This window comes from Diabrotica undecimpunctata, unplaced genomic scaffold (assembly GCF_040954645.1).
Source record: "Diabrotica undecimpunctata isolate CICGRU unplaced genomic scaffold, icDiaUnde3 ctg00000775.1, whole genome shotgun sequence".
NCBI classification, from domain to species: Eukaryota; Metazoa; Arthropoda; class Insecta; order Coleoptera; family Chrysomelidae; genus Diabrotica; species Diabrotica undecimpunctata.
Window position 1 is genome coordinate 68,772 of NW_027311998.1, and position 25,712 is coordinate 94,483.

A 25,712-nucleotide genomic window follows, 5' to 3' on the forward strand; every position below is an offset into this window, starting at 1 on the left:
GAAATGGTATTTTGGTATCCTTTTGGGATGACATAACTTTTAATGTTTTCTTTTTGTTCATTACTAAGAAATAATAAAGAATAGTTTTCTTGTAAACCTTCGATAAATCTTATTTTTTTTTTGCTCGTCCCCTTCGAGGATAAACCAGGGGTGGCGTCCAATAATAAATTATAATTTCATATTATCTAATTGTGCTTGGATTTAAGATACGATATAGTTTCTATATGTTTAAGAAAACCCTGCCCAATTCTCTTCGACAGTGAGCGATTCTGGCCTTGCATATATCATTGTAGCACGCAGTGTTACAAGCTTGTGTATTGTATCTTATTATTTCTGTTAGCTCCTTTATGCTTGTTGATCTCTTTAACATGAGTATATATTATCTACTCTCGGATAGGCTTTAATTGATCTATTATAGTTGCAAAAACATTTATAGAGCAGAGTAAAGTCAACCTGATTCCTGACATAACAATATTTTGTTATGTACCTATATTGGTTATATATTTACACTTTTCTTGTTTTATTATATTATGTCTTATTTATTATACAGGCTTGAATGAGTATAGTATCTATCCGCGAGTAGATATTTTTTACTTTTTACGATTCTAGTATAAATAAAAAGTAAAAAAAGGTAATGCGACAGTTCGTAACTATACAACTGGTAATGGACAATTCATAACCCCATTCGTAACGGTAACACTTCATAACATCGACAGTTCGTAACACCAACATTTAGTTTTTTAGTAAATTTAGCATTATCGGATGTAAACAAAAATGCATGTTGCATACTTTCCTAAAACTAAATTTCACACATATTTTTGTGTTATGAGTAAGTTATAAGTGAATTATCACTTTAAAGTAGTAAAAGTAAGCCTGAAAGATAATCTAATAAATAAAAACCACTTTAATACCAATATAATTATTATAATAATCAATACAATTTATATTTATAACAACCAAAAGGTATAACCAGATATATACAATTTTAAAAGTATGCTGACTGGTTTGTTGTAAAAACTAAAACATATGCGTTATATCTCTCGGTTATTGGCTTAAACCATTTATATGTAGGGGAGTGTAGTACACCATGAGATATGGTACACAATAAGACAATCTAATAATTTTTCAAATTTATCGCTAAGATTCAATGCTGTAGCCAACATCATCACAGAAATGTCGTTTTACAGCGCCAGTTAAAATACCATCCTTTCATTCGTGATATCATGAAAGTTGCAGTGATAAACTACTGTTTAGTTAAGGTAAGAAGTTACTTTTTATATAGTTTTGTAGACTGATTATCAACATTAATTATTGTTGATTTGTGTCAATTTGCAAGTGCATGCGTGAAATACCACAGTTAAGTTAGTCTAACCTCCGATAGTTCTCAAAACTAAAACTTAAATATGAATATTTACATTTGTTTACAACAATGATACTTGGCACACAATGAGACACTGGATGATAGTATACAATGAGACTGTAACATTTTGTGCTACTAAAGTTTTTATAATATAATAATATGTTGTATAGGTAGAATAAAAGTTTATAATGTTTGTTACCGACATGGTGCGCAAAGAAAAACCAAGTTTTTCTAACGTAACCATTCAGCTACGATGATATGACAAGTGCTGGACAAGATGTTTTAGACGGAAAATCATTGACATTCCGACATTACTAAGATATGTCGCAAGAAAACGTACTAATCCAGATAATGATTGAATGGAACCCAATTATGTTGTACGACGTGTGTTGTCAGAGGAACAGGAAATTTCTTTGTGTGATCACATCAAAACTTGTAGCAAAATGAGCTACGGATTAATAACCATTCAAACATGAAAGGTAGCATATGATATGGCGATTAAAAACAATATTCCAGTTTCAGAGAATTTTATCAAGGATAAAATAGCTGGAATCCAATGTTTCCATTCATTTTTAAATAGGAGTGGGAACGTGAGTATATGTCAACCAGAGGGTTGCAGTTTATTAAGATAAACACAATTTAATCCACACAATGTCAACAAGTTCTTCGACAATTTACATGCCGTTTATTCTAGATATCCATCAGCTGTGTCTAATATCAGGATATATAACCATGGTGAGACTAGTACAACAACAGTGCAGAAAGTCGTAGCGGAGAAAGGTATAAAACAGCTGAATAGTTGTACTAGCGGTGAAAGGGGTATTCTTATTACCACATGTGCCGTTGTATGTGCGAATGGAACGTTTTTGCCTCCTGTCATAGTTTTTCCAAGGAAATATTATAAGGAGCATATGACACAAGGAGCTCCACCTGGCACACTGGGTTGGGCAAATCCAAGTGGATGGATGAATAGTGACCTGTTTGTCGATGTTATGAAACACTCCATCAAGTTTAGCAACAGTTCAATTGAAAACCCTTCCATACTGATCTACGACAATCACGTAACATATCACGTTGTTCAACTGGCAAAGGATAATGGTGTTATCATACAGACTCTTCCTCCTCATTGTAGTAACAAACTGCAACCCTTTGATGTTTTAATTTTCGCTCTCTTTAAACCTTATTACAATGCCACTATAGACTCATGGTTGCTCAGCTATCCTGGTAAACTTATTTCAATATACCAGATAGCAAAATCTGTAGAAGAGGCACATATTAAAACATTAACACCTACTAATATTCTGTCAGGTTTTAATAAAACGGGAATTTTTCACCTTAATAGAGATATTTTTTCTGAAGCTAACTTCATTGAAAGTTATGTGTCTGCTAGACAAAATGAAACTGAAGAGTCAAATCCACAACCAGAGTCGACAGAAATGTTCATTGTAGTTTCCAATCATGTTATATCATCCTCATCGAAGACACCTGAAAATCAAGTATAATCCCCACCAAGGACAACTGAAAAACCGATAACGTCTTAAAACTCTAAGTCAATAGTATCATCTGCGAGTTTAAGTTCGTTCATCTTCCCTCACGAGTTTAAAAGATTTCCAAAAGCAGAAAAGAGAAAAATTGTGATGACAAGGAAAATTAAAATGAATGCAATTTTAACTAACACACCTGACTTGGATCAATTAACACTAAAAGCAGCAATAAAAAAAAATGACTCGTTAGAATAATAAACGAATAAAGGTAAATTTAAATAAGGTAAGTAGCTCAGCACGAAAACAGAAAAAAAAATAAACGAAGTAATAGCACTTTATCTAAGAAAAGTGAAGAACTAATCAATTATGATGATTCTTCTGGCGATGAATGTGAAAATTTACAGTTGGAAGACGATTATGCCATTGATGCTAGTACAGAAATTTCCATTGATAGTTTTGTATTAGTAATTACAAGTGTCAATTTTAAGAAAAAGTGGTAAGCTTTAAGGCTGCTTCATTTTTCCTTTAGTTAAAGACATTCCTGCAGTCAGATGTTGTAGTATCAATTTTACTAAAACCAAAAAATGTAGATAAAAAAACAAGCGCCTTGCATCTTATTTGAAATGTGATGTAAAGTTTGAAAGGATTAAGATCCGTTAAAATTTTCTTTCATTTCAGTTTTTTTTTATTTTACCTGTAAAATTGCTATTTTCAATAATAAAAACTACACTCTATGTATTTTCTTCAACAAAATATTGAAATAATACCACTTGATTCATTGTGTACCACCAATGGTACTCAATGTAGATCGTTAGAAAAATAATCATAGTAGATTTTGTTTCTTCAGTCATGAGGGAATATTTAATTAAGATTATATTGAGCAAAAAATCATATTGATGACCGGTTAACTCAGTTTGTAGACAAATTCAAAAATGCTGACGTTAAAAATAGAAATGTATTTTTTGCCTCATTGTGTTCTACCCTCCCCTAAATTTAACGAACATCAAAAGGTACAAACTTAAATTGTATTTCCTGTTACAGGTATATTATCTTTATTTTAAGACAGTCTTCAAAATAATGTTAAATGTTTATACTGATGCTGGTTCGTTAAATTGATACACGTAATTTCAATTGCAACTGTAATTAAAGTTTGTTTTCATGTTAAAAAAAATAAACAGAATAATTTAATTTTGACGTTCAGAATTATACCGTTACGAATAGTCATAGTTACGAACTTTCGAAGTAATGAAGTGTTTATGAGTTGACGGCGTTACGAATTGTCCGTTACCATTTGTGAGGTTACGAACTGCCGCATTGCGAGATGCCTTGTTACATAATATAATAAGCCGGCTATTTAGAGGCTTATTTTTAGAGGTTTCCAGAGAACAAAAAGGCACATAGAAAATTATCCTAACCGGCCTAAGATTGAACACTAGGAGGCGCGTCTTTAGTAATTTTAACTTCTAGACTACGGCACTTGCCAAACCAGAAGAGCACCGTAACAAGTTAAGACTAATGTACCCGTTATAAAATGTTAAATATCCACAAAATAACAGGCGAGTAAAGGAAACTGAAAATGCAGTACTTAAAATTCAGGCATAGTTCAGGCCTAAGATTCTGGGGTAGAAAGTAGAGACAGAAATTAGATAGCAAACAACATTACATAGAACCCCCATTTTTTTTTCAATTTATAGATGTCCTTGCTGAGCTGAGCTAAAAATGTATAACACGTTGCTTCAATTTGGTACAGGGTGGCAAAAATGCAAAAATTCGTATTAGAAATTCCCGAAACAAGTCGATTTTTGATTTTAATTTACTATTTTTTCAAATTATAATTTAATACACAGGGTGAACCATCTTAGTATGATGACGTCATCACAGTCAGAGCTGATTCCAAAAATGCATAACATGTTTCTTCAAATTAGTACAGGATGGCATAAATGCAAAAATTCTAAGTTTCTTACAAAATAATAAATGAAGAATAAACGTAATAATAAACACATTAAATGAAATTTCATATTGTTACCTTATTAAACTATTAAAAACACCTTGCATTATTTGTAACATTGTCTCTGTCTATCTAATTAGCCTTCTTCGGTCCATCTTTGGACATAGGTCTCCAAAATCCTTTTCCATTCTTCTCTGTCTGTCGCTATAGTCATCCACCTAGGGCCCACGTGCTTCTTGATATCATCTGCCCATCTCATTTGGGGCCTTCCTCTGCTTCGTTTATATTCCCACGGTCTCCAACTTATAAGAATTTTGTTCCATCGGTCTTCTTTTTGTCTTATATTATATCCTGCAAATCTCCTTTTCAATTTTGCAACTTCTTGTCTAACATCCCTCACTTTTGTTTTCTCTCTTATCCACTCGTTTCTCTTTTTATCCATTAATCTTATGTGCAACATTTGTCTTTCCATTGCTCTTTGGGTTTTTATGATTTTGTCCATTGTTGCTTTTGTAAATGTCCACGTTTGGGAACCATTGGGAACATTGTCTCTAACAGCTTTTATTGGTGATCCAAGACCCTGAATGATAAAAATATTTTCTAGCAGCTGTTATTAGTACTCCAAGCCCCTGAACCATAAATGTATTTTTAATGTTTTACAATATTTTTTATTTTTTTTTTCATTTGACGTTAAAAACTTTCAAAAAATATTAAAGTACAAATCTGTATTGTTAAGGCTTTACAGAAGGTATGTTTACGTGAAAACTATTCAAGCTATTTATCATTTGCAACTTTTTTTATAAAATGCATTTAACCGAAAGTGATAGGATTGAAATATTAATGATGATTGGTATTGGCGATAAGATGCGGACTCAACAAAAAGTTTGCTGATTTTTTTCATGAAAGGCACCCAGATCGTGAACCTATTTCACAATATACGGTAAGCAGAATAGATCGAAAATACAAAGAATTGGTCCATGTGAGAGATGCAGTAAAGCATGGTAGGCCAAAAATGAATGAAAATATTCAACAAGACATAATTTTGGCGGCAGTAGAAAATCCACACTGAGGAGTGCCAGTATTATCTAGGGATATTAGTGTTGAAAAGTCTTCAGGATCAAATGTTTTTAAAAAGGTAACGTTTCATTTGAACGTTCATGTTAACCGACAAAACACCCCTTATTGGTCTAATGAAAATCCACACTGGATGCAAAAGTGTCATACGCAAAAACCACAAAAAAAACGAACGTATGGGCTGGTATTGTGAGAAATACAGTTATTGGTCCATATTTTTTTGATGAAGATTTAACAGGATAAATACATTAATTCCTGATCTGATAATGTTTTTTCCTGATATTAAAATACCCACTAATTTAGACCGCAGAATCTGGTTTCAACAAGATGGTGCACCGCCACATTTCGCAGTAGCTGTGCGCGAATTTTTAAACAGAACTTTTCCACAGCGGAGGATAGGAAGAAGGGGATCAGTGGAATGGCCTCCTAGAGTACCTGATTTGAACCCATTAGATTTCTTTTTATAGGTTTATTTAAAATCTAAAGTCTACATAAACAGAACTGCTAATATCCGTCAACTACAAGACCGAATTAGACAAGAAATAAAGAACATAACACCCGCTATGCTACAGAATCTTAAAGATGTAAGTAATGACGGGTTTAGAAATTTTTGTCACGATCAATGGAAAACAATTTGAACATTTACTGTAAATTTTCGTTTGTTTATTTTTGTTAATGTTAATGTAATAATACAGTAATTGCATAATATTAAAGTAGTTTTATAACAATATGTAATTTAATTTAATTTGTTTATTACGTTTATCCTTAATTTATTATTTTGTAGGTAACTTGGAATATTTGCATTTTTGCCACCCTGTACCAATTTGAAGCAACGTGTTATATATTTTTGGAATCAGCTCAGCAAGGGAGATCTATAAATTGAAAAAAAATTGGAGTCTCATTAAAAAAAAATTGGTGATGACGTCATCATACGAAGGTGGTTCAACCTGTATTTTAGATTATAATTTGAAAAAATAGTAAATTTTTTTACTAAATGAATTTTTGCATTTTTGTAACCCTGTACCAATTTAAAGCAACGTTTTATACATTTTTGAAATCAGCTCAGCAAGAGAAATCCATAAATTGAAAAAAAAATGAAGGTTCCATTTAAACAAAACAATGATGACGTCATCATACGAAGGGAATTCACCCTGTATATATTGTTATGATATGTAAAATCGAGAAAAATATTGGTTTGTTTAAAAATATTTTAAAGTTCAAAAACATTAAAATAATTCAGATAAGTAGGATAATATCCAATAAACATTTCAAAGAAGGAGAGTTATTAAATTCTTGGATTACCTGTACTAAACAAAATGTAAGCTTTGCATAAATTATTTCTTTGTTATACTTGAGTGACCCGCATAATTTTAAGTGAAATCCAAAGACAATTGAACCACATTAATGCAGTGATTAGAGACAAATAGAAGAGATTTTAGAAAGAGGTTTTTGTTAGTTTTAAGAATTATAGAAAATATTATTTGTAAATAAGTTTTAGGAAATTTTATAATTATAGGTAAAAATTTGTTTGTTATCGAAATGAAAAAATGGGGGAATTGTGACGAGTTTTGATTGGCGGAGATTGAAAAAGGTGGGATAAGTATGTAGGAAAAAGTTTAGCGAGATTGAGGAGAGAGAAAGGATAATCAGTTGGTTTCCAAGTCTGTAAGACGAACAGTGATTGTTCTCTGGCGGTTCCTGAAATGTAGCAAGCAGTAGTGTTGAATGTTAGTGAGTTTTTGTGGAGTTAGTGTATCTGACAGAAGCTGAAGCAGCAAAATATTGTAAGTCATATTTCTCTACTTATATTCCAAGAGTCACTGTTCAGGCCAACGAGAGATTCAGTTTATCGTAAAGAGAAGATATTCCAAGAGTCATTTTTCACTCGGGCCAACGAGAGATTCAGTTTGTCGAGAGGAGAAAGGCTCTCATAATTTGAATGATTTGTGCTTTTGAAGGAGATCATTAAGGACGACATACTTGCAACAATCGGTGTAAGATTGCTGATTACATAGGGAGCGGTTGAGAGGAGATAATATAGTCTACAAGGAACAAGGATTTGGACCACTCATCATCAGAGAGAGATATTTTTGTTTCTGCAGTTTTTTTCTTTTATTGATAACACAATTTTTACACGTAATTTAGAAAGGATATAAATATTTTGATTAGGAGAGTTAGAATAGTTTGGGATTTTGAGTTTTCAATTAATATTGTTTGTACCATTAATTTTGATTGTTCACGTACGGAGAACAAAATTTTGAGAATCCTTATATGAGATTTGTTTATTGAAAACTTTTGAGTGTGAATTATTTCATTATTTTTATTTCAATATATAGTGTTAGATCATATGTGTTTTTTATTATTCCGGTATTCTCTGGACCTTACCTTTCACATGTAATAGCATAGATATTGAAGCACGAATTTAACCCTGAGATAAAAGAATTAAAAATTGTGATAGAGTCATAATCATATCATTTAAATAATTTTAATTAATCAAAAAAATTAATTAGCTAATTATTGCTTGGCGCACCAAGACTTTAAATATCACAATAATATATATATATATATATATATATATATATATATATATATATATATATATATATACAATATATATATATATATATATATATATATATATATATATATATATATATTGTAACAGATTTATTTTGACCCTAGGATTGTTAGTATAATTTGGATATATATATTAAGTAAATTTGCACCTGTTATGTGATTTATTTAACATTGTTACATAATAAAGTATATGAAATTTCTAAGTGTAGATATTGTATAGTTCCTTATAGGTAGTGAAATAGCTTTCTGAGAATTTTGTTTCATTTTTACTTTAACTGTCAGCCCAAAGGTTTTGTCCACTTTGCTACCTCATTCGGTTAAGGGTACTGGATGTAACTATATTTCTATCGACCATCATGACAAAGTTGTTGTTAGACGGACTGTCAGCCCAAAGGTTTTGTCTACTTTGCTACCTCATTCGGTTAAGGGTACTGTGCTGTAGCCATCTATTTTTGTTCACCATCATGACAAATTTGTTGATAGATTACTGTCAGACCACAGTTTTTGTGATTATTCTGCCACTATCAGTCCGGATAAATAGTGCTGTCTGTATCCCACTAAGTCATAAGATCTTGACAAAAACATTCAAATCACTAAAAGGTTGCTAGGTAAGTTGTTGTTTTGGCGTCCACTTGTTGAAAACTTTGCTAAAAAGGTTGTTTAGTATTAGCTATTTTTGTTTCTTATTTTGGGTATAATTGGGGTTCTCTATGTGGTTTTTACTCTAGTTTTAAGTAACCGTGGGGCTATTGTGTGTACATACCTGTGTGTCTCTCGATAGTCCTAAAACAGCCCGCTTCAGTCTGACCGGTACTATAACTTGTTAGGAAGTTTATATGGAAAGCATAAAACCTCTTAGAGAAATCCTCTAAAATATTTCAGCTTGATAAATGCTATAATTTATTAGGAAGTTTGATTCCTTGAGATAATATTCTCTAAAACATATTAATAGTAATTAGAACAGATTGTATGTAGTTGTTTGATTCATACCTGTTTAGAGTGTTTAGTAGAAATGTATTTAACATTCATTTATCTTGTTTTGCTAAGTAGTAATCTTTTATTTTGATTGTTAACATCTGGTGGTTTGCAATAGAACTTTTCTTGTAAGGTATTACACAGGACTGAGAATGTCGAGTTTACCCATTCTCATCAGTAGAATTACGATTAAACACTATTTTCTATCACTTTTGTAATTAATTAAAGTCGTTTCATCATTCATAATAAATAATAAAATATGTTTGGTTATCAGTTCTTCTTTCTTCTGTTTTGATTTTTCGTATATCTCAGGTATTGGGGTATTAGACTGTAGTTCAGGAGACGTCCGCTGTGTCGTTTCACGAGCGGTGTGTTCTGTGATGTCACTATGGGGTAGGTTGGAACTTACGTGTTTCATGGTTAAGTAGATGTTCCGTGATATATCTGTGGGAATTCTGTGACTCATGGAGTCCGAAAGACAAGTAGATTTGTCGCTCCGAGAACTATTTGGAATTGTTGGGAAGTTGTATCCGGAGATTTTTCTACCATAACTAGTGTTTCTAATGCCGTGGTTGGTGACATCAAGGATGTTATGTTTTGCTCTCTATTCATTTTATGAGTACGAATGACAACTTAATTCTGTCGCTCCGATTAGCATGAGGAATTGTTAGAGCATGTGAAAGACACTGTACTCAAAGTCTATTTGGTGATTTGATTTATGACGTCATCCGGCCGTTCGGGGCTATCACTTTAATGGTCGATGTGTTTTGTAGTTCTATTGTGTCCCAAGGATTTGACAGTTTCCGGGGTCTGTCGTTTGGACTCCTCACTTCTGATTTGGACGTTAAAATGTCTGCATGATTAACAGGTGTGAGTGACGAATTCTAATTTAATATATGGTAATTTGAAACCATCACAGATTGTGGAGATTAAGAAGTTCGTCTATTATTATTTAAGAAGCCTCTGATAGTTGTTTTTTTGGAGTTTCGCAAGATTTTGATGGAAATTTGGTATTTGTGATGTATCATGCTTTTCAACCTGTTAAGGGAGTTTTAACCCTGTGGTCACAGCATTTTAGAGGAAGTATGCAGGCTGATTAGCTTGTTGGAAGATTATTGAAAGGTCGATTAATTTTGGAAACGCTCTCAAATTGAGGGCAGTTTTCAGTATCTGTAGATTTCTGCTTCTGGATCTTTAGTATTTGGGGTTTTATTTTACAATCCAGACCACCAATTCCTGGTTTGGTATGGATTTGAGACTGTACAGCTTGGGTTCGTATGTAGAAGTCTGTAGCAGTTTGTTTTTGCTTAATTCAAAAATGACTTTGGTGAAGTTTATGGAAGCACTTTTCCATGTATCTTTTCCATTGGAGTTACACATCCAGTGTTAGGATGGTAGAAGGAAGCGGAGGAGACTTGATAAGTTTTTAGTTTTATTTAACTTACTTTTTAACTTACATTTTACTTTTACGGCTTTGAAATATTGATTAATAAAATTCTTGGTGCAATTTTCATTTAAATCTATTAAATAAGTAATAATTTTTCACTTTAAAGTTGATTAAACATTTTGTAAATGCCTATGTACAATATTTGGGCCTACTTTTAAACTTAAAGCAGCTATGCTGTAGTGTTGTAACTTAATTTACCCATCTGTTGTTCGCCTTGGATCCAATGCCTATAACTTGAGGTATTTTCCTGAAGTAAAGTTTTATTCATCTGCTAAAATGGCAGATTGTTATACATAGGTATACTTTCATTTTCTACTATTTTTATGTGATTAAATAATTAATAACATTGCTTAAAATTTTAAATAGTCTGGGGTGGAAATAGTACAAAAGTTGTTTCGAATAGTAAAGGGGATTAAGGTTGTAATTTGTAACTTGATTTTATCCGACGTGTAAACATAGGTTTTTGACACTTACTTTTCATATTGAAACCAAGTGTGGTATTTTTAAGAATAAACGAATGTAAGTTAAGGTTGTCTCTTTATTTTCTACTTTTGTCAGATTTAGGTTAGGGAAAGAAACTTTATGGCTCAGATAAATCTGACTGGCGCCTGACAATTAAATTTTACATTTTTAACATCCCAGATTTGAGATATACTCACTCCCGTCTCCACTTGAGTGAACCGGAGCTATAACGGTTTACATCTGGGACAACCGAAACTTAATAAACCTAAATTTGAGGTTATAATATATATTTATATATTTATATATATATTGTTATGATGTATTGTTTGTGAATGATGAGCAATGAGTGTTTTTTACTAATATATATATATATATATATATATATATATATATATATATATATATATATATATATAGGGTTTTTATCGCGGTTCTCAAAGAATTAGTTTGTAAGTACTTTTTTAAATTATCTTTATTATATCTATTATGAAACACACATATATATCTAACCTAGCCAATGTAAATTTAAAATAAACTATCTTTAAATTGAAATTCTTATGAAACTAATTAAAATCTATAGACAATGTAAAATTTAAACAAACTATCTTCAAAATTGAAATTGTTATGACACTAACTAAATTATATTAACAAAATTTTGTACCTTTCTGTCACTGAATGCCTAAATGAACTGTTTTCCACTATATAGATTATAATCACTACTCAATGTCTTCTTCTCAGCTTCGGTTATCGTTGTTTTTGTGAAATTACTTTTTCCAATTATCAGCTTCCACCAATTTAAGATATTTTTCTTCACCAGCATTTATAAACCACCAAGCAAACCAGCAAACAGCATTTATATTGATTCTTCTTTTCAATATACCAATATTCAATCACCAAATATATTATATATTTATATTTATTCTTCTTTTCAGTATACCAATATCCAATCACCAAATATATTATATAAATTTAATTTTCAATTAATACTTCTTGCATTATCCAATCACCATTTATACATAACATAATTCTTAATCTTCAATAATATTTTCTTTATACTGTTTCTTAATCTTCATTTAACTCACTATATTGAACAATTGGACCTTCTGACTATCTTGAATTTACTGATTGACTGACTCTAACTAACTTTCATACTAAAACTGGCCATCTTGAATCCAAATCACCGAGTATTTATACCTTTTCAATCTTCCAGAACCATCTGGTAAGAAATCCTGTTCGATTTTTTTTATTCCCTACCTATATGAATGTTCTCGAAAAATATATGTTCCATCCACAGACATAACCATTATTCGAGAAAGTTCTTCCGTGAACAAAGGTCAAATTCTGTATTCTGGAGAATTCTTTAATTTTCTATTGATAATTTTGTTGACATTTGGGCTTTTCAGATCAGAATATACACTTAAATCAGTAACTATATATAAATTAAACATTTTAAACTAACATATTATTATAACCCCACTTTATATTCCTAATTATTATTTAAAATGTCACTTGGAGAGTATGTATATCTGGTTGCCTAATCACATGGCTCACTTAAATATATTTACAACATTATAATTATAAAAAAAAAATACTTTTTATATGCTAATTTCTTAAAAATGCCCTCACATAAATAATTTTTATAAAATTCTCTAGTATATAACATATTAAAATAACCAAATACTTTTAATATCTAATATTATCTAGTATATAACTTGTAAATTAACCTTTTAAACACTATTTTTCTTTCTCCTACATTCTATTCATTTCAATAAATATATATATATATATATATATATATATATATATATATATATATATATATATATATATATATGTATATATATATATATAATATTGCAAGAGGGTGCTGAAATAGCTGCAAATATTATCTTCATCATCCAGCCTTCTGCGTTCAGTTTTGTCGGTCTTAAGCTTCCTGCATCCAAATCCTAGCGATTATTTTGACATAGTCTGTCCATCGTGCAGGTGGTTTCCCTTTGCTTCTTCTATCTGCTCGTGGTTTACACACTGTAATTTTTTGGGTCCACTGCCTGTCATTCATTTTAGCTACATGACCCGCCCAGTTCCACTTTAGCCAAGTTATGAGGTCTGACATCTGTGACGTGTTTTCTTATTTCTTAGTTTCTAACCCTGTCTCTAAGAGTTAGGCGAAGTTGCGAGCGTAAACGTCTTTTTTTTCAAATAATTTGGCATGCTGCTCTTAAAGATTTAACATTGTCTTACTACTTAGTTAATTTCGATTTAGACATCGTTTCGGTTCTAAGCTTTTTTGAAGTCAATTAAAGCTATATGGGTTACAAGGTTAAATTCTCTACGCGTTTCTGTAAGTCAGATGATTTTGATTTTCTTCAATTGAATGTATTCGGTTAAAACCTTTGACCTATTATAAAGGATATTGGTCTGGATTTTATAGAATATTTAGTAAACTAATGCTTCTTTAGTTTTAACAGTCGCTTTGGTTGTAGTTTTTGAATAAAGAGATAACTTTTAGAGTTTTCCATGGATCTGTAATTTTGAGATCTCTGATCTCCGTCAGTATGTATAGAAAAGGTATATGAATCATAAGTGTTCACAAAGTCTCGACATATTTAACTAAATTGTTTCACATTTACATCAATATCTACTTTTTATTTCTCTTCAGCGTCTAAAATACTTTTAGGCGAGCGGTTTACCCCTCAAAAGACGCTTAGAAACAGAATATACCGACTAAAATTCTTTTTGCATTTCTAATGCACCAAACATTTTTTATTCGATTCTATATATTTTTCCAAGATGAAATGTATTTTTTTAAAATTTTTACAAGTGGGCCGGCAATTGTTATTAACAAATAACTTATACAAAAAAGCAATTTCACCGACTTGCTTCGGAATCAATTTTTTTAGGTGTATCTCATCAAAATAAACACTTTTTTTCTCTTGATAATTTTTCGAAAAATGCTTCCTTTTCGAGTTATTTGCATTTTTTTGTTTAAAAAATGCCTTAATTAGTGATTTTTGGGATTTTTTTTCTAAAAAACTACTAAATGAATTGCAATTCTACAAATAGCTTTATAATCTTTAAACCGTCGAGTACAAGTTAGAATATTTTGACAAGGATAATTTTTTTCTATCTTGCTAAAAACGTGGACACAAATATTCGAATATGCCTTTGGAGCAGTCTACCGCTAAGTGTGTACAGCGGTTGCAGCGATACAGGCGTGCGGCGCGTAGAAATATTTGTTTAAATTTAAAAAATTAATTCAATACAAATATTACGTACAATTTATTAAAAAAAAAAGATATTTCTAATTATTTTTATATAGACATATTATAACTAAAAAAATTAAAATTATTTTTTTACAATGCTATAATAATGTAATTTTTAAACAAATTTTTTTTTTAAACAAATTTTGTTTAAAAAAAAAACAAAATTTGTTTAATTTACTAATGTTTGTATTTTGAGAACGATTTCCGAAGTGGAAATTGAAACGTCAATAAACGTATTTTAACCTTTAATTGTGGCTTATTCCATTTAAATAGTAATTAATTTACAATGCCACAAGAAAATAGCTTCAGAACAATGGTAATTTTTCATTAGATGCATTTTTTTAATGCAATATTATATCTTAATTCGCGCCCAATAACAAGTTAAAACAAGTCTATATCGTTGGCGCTAATTTAGAATTATCTAAGAAATTTGTAGTGAAATGTAAAATATTTAGTAATTGTAACCTAGTATTTACTTACCTACGTAGTATTAAATAAAATTAAAATTTCATTTAATCAATTATCAGATATTTTTCATATATATATATATATATATATATATATATATATATATATATATATATATATATATATATATATATATATATATATTACATTATTAAAAAAGTTGAAAAGATTCGAGCGCCTACAGCACCTCAACCGCTGTACACGCTTAGCGGAATACTCTCGAAAGGCATATTCGAAATATTTGGGTCCACGTTTTTAGCGAGATAGAAACCATTTATCCTTATCAAAATATTCTAACTTGTACTCGACGGTTTAAAGATTATAAAGCTATTTGTAAAATTGCAATTAATTTACTAGTTTTTTAGAAAAAAAATCCCAAAAATCACTAATTAAGGCATTTTTTCAACAAAAAAATGCAAATAACTCGAAAAGGAAGCATTTTTCGAAAAATTATCAAGAGAGAGTAGTTATAAGTAGATGAGGGTAAGGATCAGGACTTCCGGTCCTGATCCTCACCCCCATCTACATATACAGGATAAGAACTTCCTGATCCTCACCCCCATCTACATATACAAAATTAAGACTTCCGGTCGTGATCCTCACCCTCATCTACATATACAGGATAAGAACTTCCTGATCCTCACCCCAATCTACATATACAGGATTAAGACTTCCGGTCTTGATCCTCACCCTCCCCCACTTATACAGTATTAAGACTTCCAGTTCCGATCCTTAAGATAAGGTAAGAACATTTAATAAGAACTTTCAATACTTTCAATAACACAAAATGTGGCAGTCTTACTCCAAATGGAAAGTAGTTTTTCTAGATAAGGAGAGATTTAGAAAAACTACCAACTCAAGACGAATCAAACCAATAAAAGTACTAAATGAACTTCCGATCATAAGAAAAAACACTGAAGGGATAATGTCTTCAACGACAGCACAAAATACGAAATTAGAAAATATTATTTTTCTATTAATGAAAAATATGACTAGTGCCGTGTGGTGTAAGTATTCACCAGAAGAACGTGAAATGTTAAAAGAATTTGTGCCTTGCAAGAAATATTATTTTAAACATGAATGGAGTGATATATGTGGTTGTTTCATGACTTCAAAGTGTGTATTTTGCAATGTTTTATATTATAAGCCTGAGTAGTACTGTATCATAGGTAAAATAAATTAGTTTTCTCAGTTGTGTAGCCAAATTCTTTTTACTTGTAAAAAAATAAGATAAACTTTAAAAATAATTGAATTTACCTTCAAATTTAAAATTAGATCCCAAACCGACAAAAAAATTACATATAAGTTAGGGACCGTGATTGCAGTATCAGTATTGATATTTTTTAAAAATAATCTAGACAATATCTGCATTTTTTCCTTGAGACCAACCTACAGACATGTATTTTTAAAAAAATATGTAGGCTTTATATGTTATATAATTAAAGTCACCTTAAGATAACTTTTACAAACGCATATTTTTTCGGAAGCTTTTCAGACGAAAACATCCTCAAGATTATGCCTTTTTTCCTTAAGATAAGTAATACAAATATATATTTTTAGAAAAAGTACGTGGGATTTCAAATCTTATATAATTAAAAAATCACTGCAAAAAGTCATAGGTGAATCAGAGGTTTCCAAAAGTTGAAGTCAACTAAATGTAAACGGCTCTATGAAAAAATGTAAATTATCTATTTAACTCTGTTTATAACAAATTTCTGAAATCATTTACAAAAATAAATCATCTTTAAAATTTTCAATATTCAATATGCAATATTCTAAGCAGTTACTCTTGTTCTGAATACAAAAAATTACATAAAAAAGTTGAGAACTTCTGGAATATATACAGATTAAATATATTTGAGTGGTATACCTTAAGTATAAATACAAAAGTTTTACTTGACTTCTTATTAAAGTCATATTTCTTATTATAGTCATAGTAGCCAGTGTAGTCAGTGTTAATCATAATGAAAACCGTTACAAGTACCAAAGTTATCCCCAAAAGGGGTGGAAGTAAAGGTATTAAAATATTAAGTTATTATAAGAAATGTGTCGATGTTGATCATGTAGTAAAGTTGCCCAATACTATCAACGAAGACGAGGATAATCAAAGTTCAACTTCGTTGGTGTTTCTAGACGATCCTGCAACAGTTAAGCCAATTGGATATAGATCATTTGCAAGAGGTGTACCAGGATCATCCACCCCTGCGAACCCTATGGAAGAAGATGAAATTTCCAGCGATGAAGAATTAGAACGCAATCTACTGCAAGCAGAAGTTAAAGGTGAGTTTCATCAAAACCCAGAAGGCATCACAGGAAACTCAATGGCCGAGGAAACAATTGACGATCTTCCTGGTCATGATGAATTTGTCTTTGATGAAGATGCTCAAGATGTGTCTCATGATGATAACTCCATGGATGAAACTTTTAACTACGATGAAGAGGTTCGTTTAGAAAATGAGGAACAATGTCAAATGAAGAAGATAGTGGGAAAATTTATTAATGTAAACAAAAATTTTCTTATGACGAAACAGAAAAAAAAGCTACGTATAGAAAGGAAGCTGAAACAATGTGCAGAAAAAGAGACAGAACTCCTAGCAACTATAAATAGAATGAAAAAAAGAAAACACAGCTTCAAACTACATTAGATTCTATAAATAAAAAAATTGTATCAATCAATAAAATTACAAAATATATTTATAATTGTAATATTTAAATTAAATAAATAAATCTTTATTATTTTTGTTTATTTATTTCACTAAACAGACATAAAAACATTATGTATTGTATATTGTATTTATGTATTGTATATTATTGTATTTTATATATTATTTATTACAAACAAAATGAGAGTATATGTTCAGGTAACTTGGGTAATCTACAACGAATTTAATATATTTGCGTTGATATAACACATGACATTAACTTAAACATGACCTAAAGCTTGTAAGACAATAATTAGAAAAGTCGATCTCCCTATAGAGAAAAATGAATGATAGTTCCATGAATAATGATTTATATACCATTTTGTTGTAAGTCACTATTTACTTATACGAAATATGTCAAGAAAAACAATAATGTTACCTTACATGGAGGCTTCTTATTAAAAAATATCCTTTTTTTAACTTTTATTCACACACAACTTATATAGAAAAATAAAAATTTTTAACAACGTATCACTTCAAATGTATAATTTCAACTGAGGTTGTTATCTCTAATCCGGAAATTAAACCTTGATAACAGATAATCGCTATAATATTTGCTTATAGACCAACTTATAGACCAGTCAAAAATAATCTGAGATTGTTTAAAAATATACAAACAAAATATATATATATATATATATATATATATATATATATATATATATATATAGTTTTATTTAGGAATGTTTATTGGTACAAATAATACAATATCTTACTAAAGTCAACTGAAACAAATTTTCCGACATACACTGCAATTAAAAGCGATATGAATTAAAGTATACACTGTTCCACTGAAATGTTCCATTAGATGGAAGGCTTCAATTGTAGATTCTAAAAGTGTACTGAAAAAGCAAACAACACAAAGTTTTTTTCACACACTTTATAACAATACTGTGTTAAGCAAAGAACTTTATTAAAATCAGATCTCCATAAGGATATATTAACTAGTTCATTGTGAGATACTTTACAGTTCAAGCTGTCAGAGGTATCTGTTTTTATTGGATCAAACATTGCAAAGAATGTCTAGTTTTCACCGGCACCCTTTTGAGTACCTGCTTATTAAGTTCTCTGAGGCAATGAATATTTCACCTCCACCGTTTTTGACTACCTGTTTCTTAAGTTCTCTCAGACAATGGATATTTAATAATTGAGAAATTTTTTCAGGAAGCACAAAACGAGATTGGTAATGATAACCAGGAATATTATTTAAGGTATCTCTTACTGCCCAGTATATACAATTCGCAGCTAATTCTTGAAGACTAGGTGTAAGAAGATATTCTCCCACTAGCTCAGGTGTTACACATCGATAAGAATTCATGATACTTGTTACAACTTTCTGAAATTAACCACTTTAAATAACAAGCAGATATCAATTGTCTTGAAAGATGGAGAAGTCGGTCTCATATTAATAGAAATCTCGGTAAATGGAAAAGTCGTTAGATAAACAAGATCTGTTATATAAAAAATCGTTAGATAATGAGGAAGTCTGTTAGATAAGAGGTTTAAAAATAGAAATCCGTTAGATAAGAATGGAAATCTAAGATAAGGAAAAACCGTTAGACAAGGCGGAAGTCTAAGATAAGGAATTGCGTTAGATAAGCGCGGAGTTTAAGAAAAGCCGTTAGATAAAAAAAGAAGCCGAGATAAGAGCGAAAGTCTAAGATCTGAAAAACCGTGGAAAACTTATCAATAAACAGAAATAATAAGTAAAATCAGTAAGAAAATCGCAAACATAAATATTTTACTTCCCCACCACTTTAAAACTGTATAAAAAACATCTAAGCCGCTATACAAGTCATTAACAGTCACTATGTCGTCCTGTGTAGAGCAAAATGTATACCTAGGTGAAAAAAAGTTTACTTTAAATTATTCAAACACAAAGTTTATATCAGTGTGCTTAGCAAATGAGTTATATTTCGATCCATGTGTCAAAATCTCGGATAATAAAGGACATTATATCGTATTTAGTGAAACAGAATGGAACGAGTTTTTATCTTATCAAGATTTAATTAACAATTTTCTTCATGGTGCTGAAAATCAAGATGTGGTAGATGTCAAGAGTTTCTGGATTAGTTTTGAAAAGTTTCAAGACATTAAGGCCTTGAAAATATTGACTGGTCATGCTACTGTATGGTTAGGTGCCAATTCCATTTCAGAGCTGTGGAGATTACTTCCAATAATAAACCATAATCTACAATCACTGAAGGAGCAGCATTTTTTTGGTACCTTCAAAATAATTCAACTTGGAGTTAAAAATGTAGAAGATGTAATTACTGCAGCGCTTAGTATTATGGAACCTATAAAGTTTGTTAATCCTATTACCTATAGTTTAGCGTTGGAACTAATATACAAGTATCCCAATCTACTCAAGAATGAAGAAGGTAACATTTAGGGAAGATTTAAACAGAATCTACCTAATTCACAAGCCAGAAAGAGAATTCAACGTTGAAATGATTAACAGGATACGATTTCGTCACCGTATTCAAGAAACTGCTAAAGTTATTAATCCTATTTTAGATACAGATTATAGAGTTAAGGTTTATAATAAAACAAACTTATAATTAAATTGTATTTTATTAAAAAAATATATATATATACAGTTTTAAATTAAAGCATTTTTATTTATCCATGATTCCTGGTTCATTCCTAACCATTTGACCAGAACCTGATTTCCTTGTCTTCTTAGAACTTTTTCAACAAGGAAAACATCAGGATACTTCACCCTTTGTAATTCTTCAGAGTAAAAGCCACCTTGAATTTCTTCTTTATTTTCATTTTCTAAAATGTAAGTAGTTGGATTGGTTAGCTTAACTTTCTTGACTTTGAATATTTCAGTACTCCAATTTGGAGTATAACCTTTTTTGAAAGCTTGGCGATATTTGCTAATACGAACATGGTCTCCTTTTTTAAATTTTGGCTTTTTCGGATCTAAAGTTTTTAAGTGGTGGAACGCTGATATGAGTTTGGCATTTTGCTCATTTACTTTACTGGGTACAGCGTTAGTAGTAGAATGGTGTGTGTTGTTATATTTTTTTACAATTTGAGGTAATGCATCTACCCATTTGTATGAGCCCTGCATACTAAAATGTTTCCAAAGAAATGACTTGAGGGTTCGAATGACTCGTTCAGCAATACTAGCTTTAAGGTTAGAAAAAGTACTGTAGTGGTTTATATTATATTTGTGCATAAGTTTTTTAAAATCTTTGTTGTAAAACTCAGTTCCATTGTCTGTTTGTAAGTTTTTCGGAGACACTTTCATTTGGTGTAATATATTCGCCATAGCAGCTGCAACGTCTTTTCCCGTTTTTGTTTTAACGGGTACAGCCCAAACATATTTACTGAATGCATTAATAACAACTAAAATATATATATATCCGTATACTTTGTTTTCTTTAGCGAATGAATTCATAATAGCTAGATCTGCTTGTATAAGATCATGTAAGCCTTTAACTATAACATGTCGTCGGAAATTAATTCTAGATGGCGCATGCAGTTCTCGAACAACCTGAGCCTTAGACATTTTTTACTAAAGGACATTGCAACAGAAGTTCAATACAGATACTATTCGGTTTACCCAGCTTAAATACTATTATATCGTCTTTTTCTAGGGTAATACCTGCCAATTCATGAAATTTATATGTTTTACTATTGATCTCTACATCTCCATCGGCTGCGTAATGAGCAACACTTTCAATTTTAGCCTTAAGAGGGCACTTAAATGCTGTTCCGCCATTATCAAGAACATAACATTTTTTATTAAGGCTAACTTTTTTTTCTCCTCGTATACGAATTAGAGACTTTACATGGTAATCAAAAGAATCACAAATATAGAACGCTGATTGCAATTGTCGTAAAGGAGACGAAATAATCTCATCTGAAGAGCAATTTGCAAGATAATGTTGATTGAACTTGTTTAAAGGCATATCTGGTAATGAACCAAAACGAGACAAGGTACCTTTTTTTATGCAATTGCTTTAATTAATTAAATATAGATTAATATCGTTGGATACAAATATCGTTAGATAAGAGAGTGAATCTAAAAATAAATCTGTAGATAAGAAAAAACCGGTAGATAAGAAAAAACGTTGATAAGGTGAAAATCTATCAGATAAGAAATATGGAAGTCCAAAAATAAATCAGTAGATAATGAGGAAGTCCTAAATATAGGAAATGAATAGAATAAAAGATTATTTTTCATGAAATGGTGGGGAGAAATACTATAAATGGAAAGAAATAAACAGTCTATGTGTCAAAGTTTTAGTGTGTACTAAAAAATGTGGGCAATGTATTCTGAAGATCTACCGGTAACAGATCTCGAGACTGGTGTAAGAAGTATACAAGAAACATTTAGAAAACTACAATGGGACACTGAACACGAACTAGTTTATGGAAGAGGTTTTTTTCCTGATGAATATTGTAAGCAGGAGTCCAAAAGATATACAAAAGGATGTGAGCTTTGTGATTTATTTCTAGAAAAACAAATTGATCTTTATGGGTTTGTGACTTTGTTACACAAATTAGATCTTGGTTTCTATCTAAAAAGATTTAAAAAATACCTTCCGTCTGTGCTATATGATACCGATGATGAAGATTCTGGTTATTATTCCGATAAGGAGTCAACCAGTAATTGCGATGGACCAGTAACCAAAAAATGAGAAGAATAAGTATTATTAATTGTATGTTAAATTTAATAAAAACGTTAAATATGTACAGAATTTTATTGGTATTTTATTCATTTTTTACTAAGGGGCCATGTACTGTAAATTGAACATAAATTTCATCTGATGCTTTGTATTGTACAAGAGGGAATGCAATGATATCATTTTTAGTAATACCGTTGCCGTCAACCAACTCATATATCATGTTGGATGCATTCTGGTATTTTACTTTTAGCATATCTGGATAACATACAATGTTTTTCACTGTTCCAGTCACTGGAATAGTATAACCAACACTTTTATGTTCCAATACAAAGAAATCTTTGTTAACTTTAAGATCTTTTTTTCCGCGAATAGTGATTATACATACACTACGATAATCTGATGGCTGACAAATGTAGAATGGAATATCTAAAGGAGATGAAACATTTTCTTCCGTATTACAAGAAACAGTAAGATAGTGTTGATTGAACTTGTTAAGCGGCATATTTGTACTGTGGGTAAATAAAAAATGAGCTTCTATTTATGCAATAATTCCACCCTCTCTCAATTCCTCTATAATTGATACAATTTCATTATTGTTCCCTGTGTTACCCGCTTGTTGAGATGCCACAAGCAACTCTAATCTCTTAACCAGTTCATTGTAATTATCGAAGTATTTGTAGTCAACTGCTTTTGTTGTATAATCCATCATAGTCATATTTCCACCTCGTTTGGAAGACATTCCTCTCGTGATTACTTTTCTTAAAACTGAATCAGGTACCGAACCAGTTCTCGGGCGTAGGCGTTCAATTAAGTTGGGTTTAACTATATGAGTCCACTTATTGGCAAGTCCGAACTGGCAAATTTTCTCTATTATCTCTGCGGTGTGCATTTGTTCGTTTTATTATATCAACGTAATTAGCAATATCAGTCTTGGTATATCTGACCGGATTTTTTAAAAATAATAGTTGATAAAGTCCATCAGTACCATTGTAATCCACACCCTTTATTCTCAAATTAGCATTTTGGAAATTGATTTCTGAATCTCCTACATAATATTTTTCTTCATCAGGGTTGTGAAAAACGCCTAGGATATGATCGAACTTTTTATCGGTATCGCGCATCATTCCCTCAATATACTCTCTGGGTAGGGGAGTTGTAAAGTGCTCAAAGTAGTCTTCCAAAATATGTTGAGGAAGTGTTTGATAAAACTGAGAAATCTGATCTTCCATATATTCATCATCGCCTTCCAGTGTATTGTCAGGTGACGTATTCCTAGATGCAAATGTTGTCTCATTTGTTGTAAAATTAGTAGGTTCCATACGGGTGCTATCCATTACATTTGGTGTCATAAATGTTAATTTTGTGAAAGTCGATGGATTTCTTTTGATGGGACTTAGGTTTTCAGTTACAAAAGAAGGCATGTTGTCAGATTTAATAGGAGTCAATGATGTACGAGAGGTTAATGTTTCAGATTTAAGAGTAACAATTTCTCGTTTAACACCAGAAGGTTGTTTTGCTTCTAATGCGGTAACCAATTCTTTGATGGGTTTAGTAATATGAGCATAATTTTTTTCCAACTGTATTTGGGAACTGGTAATACCCCGTTTTAAAATTTTATATTTTTTCTTCAATGCTTGTCTACCTTTAATGAGTTGTTTTGTCAAGTGAGGATCCATGGTGACTAAGATCATGTTAGGCGCTTATAAGCTTATATACTTGTCAAACCCTTTTCGATACCGGCCCGATGACGATGTACAATCTTTGTCAATAGTCATAAAATCAAAGTTATTTTTCCAACACTGAGAACACATATCTCTAAATTCTTGAAACGACATATCAATATTAGCATGGTCGTCATATATATGTTTTAAGTTTGTCATGTCTTGCTTGAATATTATCAACAAATTCGCATTATCTCTAATAAGTTGTTTAGGAATTGCAGAATAAGTTTGTGAGAGATAAAAACAATCTGTAGATTTGTGCCGACCAAAACAAAAATACTGCTGAATAATTTTTTGATCACATGAAGCTACATTATCAAAAATTATGATTGAATTATCCTTTATATGTTCCGGACTAATAATATCTTCAGCATTCGTATATTCCTCATAACCTATTTCTTTCAAAGGACTGATTAAATTTCGTAAGTAAATATATTTCGGCTGATGTAAACTCTTGGAGTATATGTACAAATTTTCAAACCTTAACCCGTTAGGATGATCTATTAGTGATAACATTGCATTAGTTTTACCACATCCGCTTGGTCCAATAATTAAACCCCTTTTAGAATCTCCACCAAACAAAAGACCATGTTTCCCCATGACTTCTCTTGAGTTAATATCATGGTTTGTAATAGGAAGGCGTAGGCTATGTTCTTTGATCTTCATTGTATTCAAGTTTGACAACAACTGAAAGTATAAATAGGGTGTGTTTGAAATATAAGTACCAGAATGGTGAGGTGTAAGCAAGTGCGAACACGTCGTGGAAAAGGTTTGATCGATAGTCTAATCAACAAACTTCCGTTTGAAGCAGATATACCAGGATATAGATTCTACGGGCCAGGAACGCGTCTACAAGAAAGGCTGAGGCGAGGAGACGAAGGAATAAATTCGTTAGACGCTGCTTGTAAAAAACACGATATTGCATATTCTCAAAATAAAGATTTACGTGACCGACACGAAGCAGACAAATTATTGGAGAATAAAGCGTGGGAACGAGTTAGAGCAAAAGACGCTAAACTAGGTGAAAAAGTTGCTGCTTGGTTTGTAACTACTGCAATGAAAGGTAAACGCAAGCTTGGAATGGGTCTTAAACCAAAAAAGGTGGGAAAAAAGAAGCGTGTTATTAAGCCACCAAAAAAAGGTGGCTTTTTACCTTTGTTATTGCCCTTACTAGGGGCTTTAGGAGCTGTCGGGGGAGGTGCCGCCTCCATTGCGAGCGCAGTCAATAAAGCTAAAGCTGATCGTGAAGAATTAGCAGAACAACAAAGACATAACTTAGCAATGGAAGAAGCAACGAAAAAAGGAATGGGGTTTTACTTGAGACCGTACAAAGGATACGGAATAAAGACCAGAAAGGGGAAAAAAATCTTCAAAACGCTCCCGATAAAGCTACTTAAGCGTGCACTGACAAACAAAAATCTTGAAAAATATGCTAAAATATTAAAGATCCTCCACTTTCGTGGTGTTTTTATGCGTGATTCTCTGCCGCAATGATCGATTCACATCGTAGTAATGATCGATTCACATTGAGAATTCCAACAGGGGCTTACGAAATAAATGACATAATTAAACTCATAGAGAAGGA

At 31.2% G+C, this 25,712-nt stretch overlaps 1 long non-coding RNA gene across 1 annotated transcript; it reads right to left on the bottom strand.

Annotated features, from left to right (window-relative positions):
- Nucleotides 1-8,700: 8,700 nt before the first annotated feature.
- LOC140431428 (uncharacterized) lies at nt 8,701-9,607 on the bottom strand. Its single transcript, XR_011949675.1, has 3 exons — nt 9,434-9,607; nt 9,207-9,378; nt 8,701-9,090 (listed from the first exon to the last, which is right to left on the bottom strand). It is a non-coding gene; the product is annotated as an uncharacterized lncRNA (long non-coding RNA).
- Nucleotides 9,608-25,712: the final 16,105 nt, after the last annotated feature.